The sequence below is a fragment of the Hipposideros armiger genome, unplaced genomic scaffold (assembly GCF_001890085.2).
Source record: "Hipposideros armiger isolate ML-2016 unplaced genomic scaffold, ASM189008v1 scaffold_62, whole genome shotgun sequence".
Taxonomy (NCBI): domain Eukaryota; kingdom Metazoa; phylum Chordata; class Mammalia; order Chiroptera; family Hipposideridae; genus Hipposideros; species Hipposideros armiger.
In genome coordinates, this window is record NW_017731412.1 from 1,372,944 (window position 1) to 1,382,922 (window position 9,979).

Here is a 9,979-nt window from a genome sequence, read left to right on the forward strand (position 1 = left end):
TCAAAACGACCATGAAAGGTATATGCTTTGAATCAATTCAGGACATCGAGGCAGCCATGACAGCACAACTAAAGACACTCACAAAAGAGGGCTAAGATGGAATGTTTGGCTGAGATAAAGTCAAGAGAACATAGAGGTGATTCTAAGCTCACAGGAGAAACGAAATCAGGAGGGTGGCCCTGTGCCCCCCGAAGTCCCCAGGCCGTCATTAGATGTTCCAGGATCCCAGCGCCTGGCCTCTGAGATTCCCTTTGGGCCCAATCACGTTTGTGGTGCTGTGACATATCCTTAAGGCCCCAAGAGCTAGAAGCAAGAATTTCCCTCACGTGCGTGGTCTCCAGTTACAGGTAACAAATGAGCTGGTTTTGCCTGGAGCTTATTATCTGGAAGAGAAAATACAAAGGATCTAGGTGCATTCAGCAGAAAGATATATAAAGCAGTCATTCTAAATTATGTGCTGTGTCTCCACAGTGATTTTTAAAAATTCTGTAAAAATCTTCCCTTCCCTTTTTCGCTGGTCTGTGTATTGTATGCTTCCTTTTTCCCTCCCTCCCACTCTTCCTTCCTCTTTTCTTCCCTTTCTTTCTCCCTTTTATTGAGAACATGAATCTCTTACTGTAACCCGGCACCTGGCACATAGTAGGTGCTCAATAAAAATATATGTTGAACGAAGGGTAAATTATTCCGTAGGCTGGCAAAGGGGATAAGTTTTAGAATGCTTTCTCAAGTTCTGCAGGAACTCCAAACAGATGGCAACACTACCCTTTCTTTGATTAAGAACAATATTTGGGAGAAATCAGATTGGTTTTAGGGGGGACAGACCCTCCTTCCAGGGTTCCCTCCTGATGAGGTCTGTAACCACCCTCTGTCTAAATCACCCTGGATGCTTGTTAAAAATACCCCATTCTGAGCTCAAGGCTCAGAACCTGGCAGGGGCAGGAATTTGCATTTCTAATAAGCTCCCAGAGTGTTTCTTATGCGCATTTAAGTTTTAAAACCAAAATTGCCCTATATAAACTGTAGTTTGCTCACTTTGATCATTTGGGCTGCAATCTTGGGCCCCTCCTGCTTTCTATTAAAAGGTTTTTTTTTGTTTTTTGTTTTTTTCTTCTTTAAAGTCTCCAGGAAAACAAGGAGCCCATCTCTTTGGGGACAACTCTCCGTTGAAAAGAATTGAGAAATGGTGAAATGATAGCAATGCAGTGTAGTTTTCTCATTATGCCTTTGTTCTTGGAATGGGTTTCATCTCTTGACATAAATAGATTTTTTTTTTGGTATAATGAAAATCTACTTAGAAACAACTGGCCTGTTTTATACTTCTAATAAAGCCTTCCTCCTGGTTTTAATGACCAAGAATTTCCTCACTGGACTGCAGGTTGTTGAGAAATGACAAATGACAGTTATTCAAGGTACTTTGTTGGGTGGGCTCTGCTGAACAGTGCAAGCAAGAGAAATGATAATCCACACTATTGCTGGGCCAAATGCCATATTTGTCCACTTTTTTGCTGCAATTACCTCTTTCCCCATTTTCTGTCCAACTTATTAGCTCTTAGATTAATTTTAATTCTGTCCCTTGAAAACTCTAGTTAATTGGAGTTCAAGAACACACACATGCATGCAAATCAACCCAGGCCACTATCGTCTCTTCTGAATTATTCTTAACCGAGATTTATTAAAAACGCTGATTTTGGATGAATTGATGCACTGCAGATTGTATCCTGTGAACATAAGAAATTGCCTCTCTGTAAGTAAAAAATGGTTGAATGGTGGCAATTCCTCATGGTTCATCCTAATAGAAACCACATAATTCATCTTGATGTCTATTGTTTTATTTTCTTATTTTATTTTTTAAAGATTTTATTAGGGAATTGGGGAAGGGGAACATCCAAGTTGTTGTCCTTCAATCTTCGTTGTGGAGGGCGCAGTTAGCTCAACTCCAAGTCCAGTCACCATCCGACCGCTCGTCAGCAGCTCATGGCTGCTCAGCTCAAGGTGTCGTGTTTAATCTTAGTTGCGGGCACACAGCTCACCATCCCATGCCAGAGTTGAACCAGCAACCTTGTTGTTAGGAGCATGTGCTCTCTCCAGCTGAGCCATCCTGCCACCTGTTGGCAGCTCAGTGGCAGCTCAGCTCGGGCACAGCTCACTGGCCCATGTGGGAATTGAACCAGTGACCCTGTTGCTCAGAGCTCGTGCTCTAACCAACTGAGCCACTCAGCTGGCCCCAGATGTCTATTGTTTTAAATGTATAAAGTATTCAGACATATAGCAGATGTAAAGAATAATATAATAGACACCCATTTATTCACCATCCATTTTAAGAAATAATACACTACCCAAACTATTAATGCCTGGTCCCCAGTCACTCTCCCTTTTGCCCCTGCCAGAGGTGATCACCGTCCTGAGTTGGACGCTTTGAATTCCCATACACGTGTTTATGTTTTTATCTCTTATGTGTGCATCCAAAAATAAAAACCTGTCGTGTTGTTTTGCACATTATTTAAGTAATAACAAAGTACACGTATCCTTCTGTAACATCGTGATTGAGATTCATCCGTGTTGTTCTGTGTCGCTCTAGTTTAATTTTATTTCCCCAAATCCAGTAGCTGAAACAATTTGCAATAAAATCAACAGGGCACAGGAAAGGAAGCACATTTTATTTTTACAGTCGTTTCCCCAGTCATTCACCCAAGCGTGTTTCAGACTATATGTTTGGAAAATCCCTGTATTGACAAAGATTCCATAAGATTTGCCGAAGAATGCAGCCTAATGATAAACAACGGAGCCCTGTCGCCATTTTGAGAATCATGCGTTTTGCAAGAGTAAGAGAATTTTCTGGTACGACGTCAGAAGTGCCTAGCCTATGGTAGGTGTTCAATAAATACTTGCTGCGTGAATAAATCAAAGGGGAGAGACACCCAAATTGAAAGAGCACAAGTGATGGCAGTAGGTGACTTTGAGTTAGAATCAGTTTTGCCCTTCGTGTTGAATTAAACTGTTAAAGGATGGAGTAGGAGATGTAGATGAAAAATAAGAGAAGAATTAGCAAAGCGGGACAACTGGGCTCAGTGCTGAGATCTGGGTTCAGTTCGTGGCATTGATTAGATGACCACGGGCAAGTTGCCAAACCTCTCTGTATGCCTCAGTTTCCTCATCTGTACAATGGGGATAGTAAGAGCCTCTCCTGGGGTTAACATGAGGCTTAAGGGAGGTTGGTATGTGAAACGTTTGGCACAGGTTCTGACCCTTAGAATTCAGTCAATGTCATTAACATTACCATTCTGTCCTACTAAGCCCGTCCCTGAAGGGCCCAGATAGCTGGACAGGTCACAGGCAGCCTCCTAGGCCCTTCAGACCAGTGGGCAGCCATCATTCAGGAAGGCGCATGGACCTGGAATCGTATCACATCCTCACCGTGGTGCCGTAAGGACAAGGGGCCTTGAATGTCAAGGAAAATGATTTAGAACATGATCCACGAGGCGAGGCCCTGACACATATTGGGAGATGTGAGAAGCTACAAGGGTTGTGGGGAAGGACTTGGGGAGTGGAAACGAAGGTTCGCTCCAACCAGACAAATTCAGGCTGCACAGCCACCCACCTCAGAATGCCAGCTGGAGAACAGGAAGGGCAAAGCCTTGTTTTAGTTTCGTGATTAGGTCTCTGTATTGTGCAGGGCTTCAGGGGGACCTGTATTTGCATATCGCTGAGTTGCTTGCAAGAAAGTACAAAGGTTCCAGTTATATTATTTTCAAATGCAGGACTTTGTCCTGTTGCCTTTCTGGGTCAGTAAAGGGAGCCTTTAAGTTTATTCTGGGCTGACTCAGAGCTTTTGCCATGTATGCCACTTGGATTGAGTGGAATTGATGAGTGACGGATGAAGATTTAAGACCGTACTCAGGCTGTATAGGAAAAGTGTGGTGGTTGATTAGCAATGTCTGCCACAGGTAGAGTGGTGGCAAGTAGAAGATTGAAGGCTGCATTTCTGCTGTGCATACGCATATATCTGTTTAAAGTAGCACAGGTCCGTTTTTTGCTCCCGTACTTGGCTCACCTTTCTTACTCTTTTTCTAAAATGACTTCCCTCGTCTTCTCTGCTGATCCAAATCTTCTTCCCTCCTCTCCATCCAGCTTAAGTTTCACCTCCTCCAGGAAGCCTTCTCTGAGACATCTAACCCACACTGATTTCTCCTTATTCGCATTCTTAGTGTTTGTACTATTCGATATTTATGTTATTGTTGTCTCTCCCTCTCTCGATATGCTTTTACCACACGATATGTTTTTACCAGGCCTTCTTCCTGAATTTCAAGCATATGATGTTTGCTTCTGCCTTAGAGCCTCTGAACTGGCTATTCCCTTTATCTAGAACATTCTTTCCTGGATCCTCACATGGCTAGCTAGCTCTTTCTCATCATTAAGGCCTCAATTTAAATGTCACCTCCCTGGGCAACCTTCCCCGACCACTCCATATATATTAACTCCCAAGTTCATCTCAGTCTGGCATACCATACTGTTTTATTTTCATCCAGCATTACTGCTGCTTAACATTTTCTTGTGGGTTTATTTATTTGTTATCTTCTCTCCTGCCCCCTCCTTACTTGAATGTAAGCAACTTGAAGAGAATAGGGACCCTGACTTTCCCCCCTTATTATATTCCCAGTCTCTAAAACAGTGCCTAGCACTTAGAAGGTATTCAAATAATAGTTGCATCAATGACGGTCTTATGACGTTGCTTGTCTTATCTCAAGACTTAATTTACATATTGTTATGAAACTTTTCTTGGCTATAGATGTCCCCCTCCCCAACTACCCTGTGAGCTCACAGTGAGCAGTGACCAGGTCCAGACCCCTTGGCACCCCCATGGCAGCTGACAGCAATCAAACGCCCTTGAATGGCCGAATGAACCAACAGTATGTACAGTGGGCATCCATGTGTGTGAGTTAGGGTAGTCATTTGCCTGCTCTAACAGTGGCTTTAGGAAGCTATACAGTCATTTCTCGCATATGTAATAGTTTCTAGGTACAGAGGATGGGCGCTTCCGCCATCTTTACGTGACCCTTCTGTCTCTGGGTTTCAGGCATTGGCTCTCGTCCTAGCTCTCCAGCCAGCAGCACTCTCATGGTTTAGAGGGCACAGGTTGGAAGAGCGTGCCTCACTTCTTCTCACATCCCATTGGACACGCCAAGTCACATGCCCACACCTAGCTGCAATGAGCCTCGGAAACGGAGCCTCTAGCGAGGCAGCCTTGCTTCCAGCAAAAACTCTGGAGTTTTATTAAATAGGGCAGAATGGATGTCGGGGTCGATTAGCAGTGTCTGTCCACAATGTTTCAATTTGACAAAAATTTATCGATTGTTTTCCCTGTGCAAAGCATGGGAGTAGGGACTGTACTGTGCACGGATATACACTGGGCATGTTTCCTGCCCAACAGGAGTCTATAACCCAGGGGACAAGACAGGCACGTAAATCGAATACTCGGAGCCTTGCCCAGGGTAAGGGTTAAATAAGCAATAATAAACACCAATTATGGAGGATTTACTGTGCACAAGGCACTTTCATGGTCCCTTTTTATCCATGGAACAGCTTATGAAGTAGCCTCATTTTCCAGACAAGGCTCTGAGAAGGATTCCATGACATTCTGGATTTGTGCATGGTGTCAGCAATTGAGAGGCTACCTATCTCAATTTGTTTTATGTATGTTAAAATTTACATGCAGTAAAATTCACTCTTTATGGGACACAGTTCTCTTAGCTTTGACAAATGCAGTCATGTAACTGCCACCTCAGTCATGATACAGGACCCCCACTCCCTCCCCAGTTCCCTCAAGCTGTCCCCTTATGGTCAAACCCCCCTCCCACCCTCTGCCCCTGGCAACTGCTGATCTGCCCTTCGTCCCTATATATTTGTCTTTTCCCGATGTCACATAAATGCGAGTTGAATCTGGTGCCTTTGATTCACATAACACATCTGAGATTCATACATGTTGTTCGTGCATCAGTGGTTCATCCCTTTTTATTGCTATTAGTTTTCCATTTGGTACCACAGTTCCTTCATCCACTCTCCAGGTGAGGGACATGGTGGTTTCCAATTTTTGACCATTATGAACCAAGCCCTTATAAACAGTCGTGTACAGGTTTTTGCGCGAATGTAGGCTTTTATTTCATTTGGGTAGATACGTAGAAGTGGGCTGGCTGGTTTGAATCGTAATGGTGTGTTTAGCTTTATAAAAAATTGCCAACCTGTTTTCCAGGCTGGCTGGACCATGTTGCGTTATCTCCCAGCAATGAGTGTACAATGCTCCCAGGTGCTCTCTATCCTCGCCAGCACTTGGTCGTGCCCTTTTATGGTGGTTGTTTTTAGTCGCTTTGATGGGTATGTGGTACTGCTATCGATTTAGAAGACCTTTTGGCCCCGCTCTTAAGCAGGAACCTTCTTCTCAAGGTAAACTTCATTCTGTATCGTTTCGCACCCGCTTAGCTTCTCACTGTCTGGTTGAGTCTGCCCTCCTGTGCCATCCACACAGGTGACAGAGGAGGGGGAGTTTTTGTCCTTTCATTGTGCTTTGGCTAAAGCAGCTCTTAGCTTTCCCAAAGAAGGCGTGCCATGAGAAATAAATTTATTCTAACGCAGAGCGTGAGAACGATCTGTCTTCAATTAGCCCGCAGTGTACGTTGACCTATTCAAACGAAACAGGCATAACTCAAATTGCATTAAGTTAAAAAACATATTTAAACTTAATCCAAAATGTGGATTTGGATTATTAAAGAAAATTGAATATATCAAGGGCTCCATGCATAAGTAGCGGTCACATTTTCTTAAAGGACACATGTAGAGAAGGGAAGAATTTTTTTTTCTCCCCAAGGAATTATGTGTACATAATAGCAATGATGCCCAACTGGGGGATGAACAAGAGGGTGTCACGGCCATCAGGATTACACAGAGAGGTCCCATCACACACACACACACACACACACACACGTACACACGTCCTCCTTCATCAGGCCTAGTCCTTTCCCTAGGGGGCATGGGCCCCCTCCTTTAGTCGAGCATTGCTGCTAGCGTGCATTGCTGAGGAGAGGGCGGGGGCTGTAGCTAATGGCCATGTTGGGGCAGAAAGAAGGTGGAGACCCTCCTCTAATAGTGTGATTCAATGCAGGGGCAGCAAAAAGAGCAACAGGACAACAGGATGTGTGACTCTCCCATACCAACCGCAGTCGATTGGCAATGGCTGCCCGTGGAGCTGCATAGAGGGAGGTAGAGGTCTTTGCAGGCTCAGAAGGAATCAGGGCGGCCATTGATTGATGATGTCTGCCCTGGGCATCAGCCAGGTGATCTGTAGGTCCGTACCGTGCATTTGCTCTCCTTGAAACAGGAATCTTCCAAAGGTGTTTGGTTTCGTTCTTTACACAGAATTTATGATGCTGTTTGATGTTGGTAGGGCTTCAGAGATAAATTTGGAGGTAAATTTATAATGCTCTGTCCCGTTGGTTCTCCTTTGAGATTTTTGTTTCCCGGGGTCATTTGGCAATGTCATTTTTGGTTGACATAACTGAAAGGGTGCTACTGGCATCTGGTGGGTAGAGGGGGTGCTACTAAATATCCTGCAATGCACAGAACACCCCCTGCCAAAGATTTATCATCTCCCAGTGACAATAGTGCTGAGGTTAAGAAACCTGCTGTGTCTCCCCTCTCATATCTAATACTCCTTGTTTCCAGCGTCGGCCATTTCCTGTTTAGATGGCTGGTTTTTGGGGTCTTCAGATTGCACTAAAGTAAGCTCATCCTTTTGTGACTAAACCCATGACCTGGTCTCCAGTAACATTATGTAGAGACACAGGGATGACTTTGTGGGACAGGGAAATTTCCCAAGAAAAGCGTGGTCTGACCAAGGTGAGAAGAAGATATGCTGCTTTGGGATCCCTGAGGATTTGAAACTCTGTTCTTTGTGGGCTCAGAGTAGGGACAAGGGCCACAGTGGGCCCCAGATTCACTGAGCCCTTTCAGAGCAGACATTGGGACTGAATGACCCTCAGGCTCAAATCTTTGGTTGTACTTGGCTGTGGAGCTAGCAACCTAAGCATGGTTTTCTCAACGCCATTTCTACCACTGTCCATCTACCTACCCCAATTTCCTCAAAGCTGCCACCACGCTGCCCTTCTCTGGTCCATTCTCCACATGGCAGCCCTATGAGCACATGACCTCCCCCCCACTCCAGCCTTCCTTAAAACCTTTATGTGGCTTCCCATTGCCTTTGGAATAAAGTTTAAATGTTTCATAACATGAGTGATGGTAGCGTGTGGTGGTTAGGAGCCTGGGCTTCAATTCCAGCCCTGACACACTCTTGCTGTGTGACTTTGGGTAAGTTACTGAACCTCTCTGTGCCACAGTTTTTTCATATATAAAATGGAGCTGCTCGTGCCCCACCCATAATTCCCCACCCCTGATCAGCTCAGTGCACACTGGCCCAGCTTCCAACTGCCAGTTGCTCCATTTCTTTCCCTGAGGCCTCTCTTTGGCCACCTGCACCCTCTTTCCCACTCTCGCAGCAGTCTAGTGCTGGGGGATTAATGCCACCTGGGGAGTTGGTGCATACGTGCCCCCTCACCCCTCAGGCAGGATAACTGAGGCATGTGCTCTACACGGACTCTAAGATTTCCCTGGCAAGATTAAGCTCTGGTGCAGCGGTTCTCAACCTGACCCCTTTGGGGGTCGAACGACCCTTTCACAGGGGTCGCCTAAGACCATCGGAGAACAAAAAGATACTTACATTACGATTCATAACAGCAGCAAAATTACAGTTACAGAGTAGCAACGAAAATAATTATGGTTGGGGGTCACCACAACATGAGGAACTGTATTAAGGGGTCGCGGCATTAGGAAGGTTGAGAACCGCTGCTCTGGTGGATGGTTTGACAGTGCACTTTTATTGAATGTCTTCCTTTTCCTGTCTCACTTCCCCGTGTCTCTACCCATGTGCCCCGGGTCACTTCCTAAATAAATATCTCAGGGTCCGCTGCTGGAGGAACCCAGCCTAAGACACTTCCTGCGTCTAGAGCACCTGTTAATCCAGGCATTGCACTTTATGTCATAGCTTGTCTAATCGTTTCCCTGACAAAATGAGGACAGGGACCATCTCTGTCATGTTCACTTCTGTCTTGTGTACCATTGTAGCTCCAGCACATAGCAGGCATTCAGTCAGGGTTTGTGGAACGAATAAATGACTGACAGCCTCCTTGGGATCAGCTGGTCCACAGGCAAGCATGGCATGCAATAAATTAGGGCAGCTGACTGGTACATGATGCAATTAAGTAGGATATGATAACAGGGAAGATGGGCGCTGCTGGCCAATCTAAGTTATGTTCCATCAAGGGCTTGTCCATCTTGTCTTACTGATAGGAGCCGTGGTAGACACTGCTCCAGAGCTTCGTGTAAATAGCAGCCTTGACCTCTGTGTAACTTTTTTTTTTTAAATTTTATTGGGGAACAGCCATGGTCATTGGTTACACATTGCTCTCATGCTACAATGGCATAGTTGACTCTTTTAGGGAGGGCGCAGCTCACAATGGCCCATGCGGGGATCGAACCGGCAACCTTGGTGTTATCAGCACCACGCTCTAACCAACTGAGCTAACCGGCCACCCCCATACTTCTGTGTAACTTGAATCGAGCACTTCCCTGGTGCCCATGGAATTGGGGATGTTTTGGCATCTTTGCTGAATCTGACCTTTACCTTGTTTTTCTGTCTTTGTTCATTAGTTTCCCCTCATGTGCCACCTGCCTTCTGCCCTGAGGCAGTGTCTCTTTGAGCCTGCAGCTTTCCGCCTTTCCCCCTTTTCCTCATTGCATCAGAAGACCCAGAAGAAATGCCAGAGTGACTGTTTCTGCCACATATTTCAGGCTCCGTCTGTACTCGAGTTGCTTCTTGAATCTCTTTGCAGCGGGCAGAGAAACAGATTGAAGTTTAAGATGAACGGCTGTTTCC

General features: G+C 45.3%; 1 non-coding gene across 1 annotated transcript; it reads right to left on the reverse strand.

Moving 5' to 3' along the window:
- Positions 1-9,560: 9,560 nt before the first annotated feature.
- TRNAI-GAU (transfer RNA isoleucine (anticodon GAU)) lies at positions 9,561-9,634 on the reverse strand. Its single transcript has one exon. It is a non-coding gene; the product is annotated as a tRNA-Ile (tRNA).
- Between the last annotated feature and the right edge of the window lie 345 nt (positions 9,635-9,979).